Source organism: Orycteropus afer, unplaced genomic scaffold (assembly GCF_000298275.1).
Source record: "Orycteropus afer afer isolate SDZICR_OR568_19922 unplaced genomic scaffold, OryAfe1.0 scaffold00086, whole genome shotgun sequence".
In the NCBI taxonomy this organism is placed as follows: Eukaryota; Metazoa; Chordata; class Mammalia; order Tubulidentata; family Orycteropodidae; genus Orycteropus; species Orycteropus afer.
In genome coordinates, this window is record NW_006921673.1 from 9,346,307 (window position 1) to 9,347,175 (window position 869).

Consider the following 869-nt stretch of genomic DNA (forward strand, 5'->3'; position numbering starts at 1 on the left):
CATGAGAGCCAAAATATGAGCTTGATAATATTCCTCCTGAATTTAGAGTCCATCTAAAGAATAGATGTGATGCATGGAGCACCAGTGACAGAACACCAGAAGAACTGTGGGATGACATCAGGAACATCATCCATGAAGAAAGCAAGAGGTCATTAAAAAGACAAGAAAGGAAAAAAAAAGACCAAAATGGATGTCAGAAGAGACTCTGAAACTTGCCATTGAGTGGAGAGTAGCTAAAGATAAAAGAGCTGAGGAAAAGATTTCAAAGAGCAGCTCCAGAAGACAAAGCCAAATACCATAAAGAAATGTGAAAAGACCTGGAGTTAGAAAACAAAAAGGGAAGAACACATTTGGCATTTCTCAAGCTGAAAGAACTGAGGAAAAAATTTAAGCCTCAAATTGCAATATTGAAAGATTCTATGGGTAAAATATTGAATGATGCAGGAAGCATCAAAAGAAGATGGAAGGAATACACAGAATCACTGTACCAAAAAATATTGGTCGATGTTCATTCATTTCAGGCAGTGGCATATGATCAAGAACCAATGGTATTGAAGAAAGCAGTGGAGGCTGCACTGAAAGAATTGGAGAAGAACAAGCCTCCAGGAATTGACAGAATATCCACTGAGATGTTTCAACAAACTGATGCCACACTAGAGGCACTCACTTGGCTATGCCCAGAGATTTGGAAGACAGCTACCTGGCCAACTGACTGGAAAAGATCCATATTTGTACCTATTCCAAAGAAAGGTGACCCCACAGAATGTGGAAATTATCAAACAATATTATTGATATCATGTTGTTGTTGTTGTTGTTGTTATGTGCCGTCGAGTCAGCCCTGACTCATAGCGACCCCTCCTTGGGTTTCC

The 869-nt window shown here is 39.6% G+C and overlaps 1 protein-coding gene across 1 annotated transcript in view; it reads left to right on the forward strand.

Annotated features, from left to right (window-relative positions):
* The window catches only part of LOX (lysyl oxidase), a 32,068-nt gene that overhangs the window by 5,612 nt on the left and 25,587 nt on the right, over positions 1–869 (forward strand). The window lies entirely within an intron of this gene.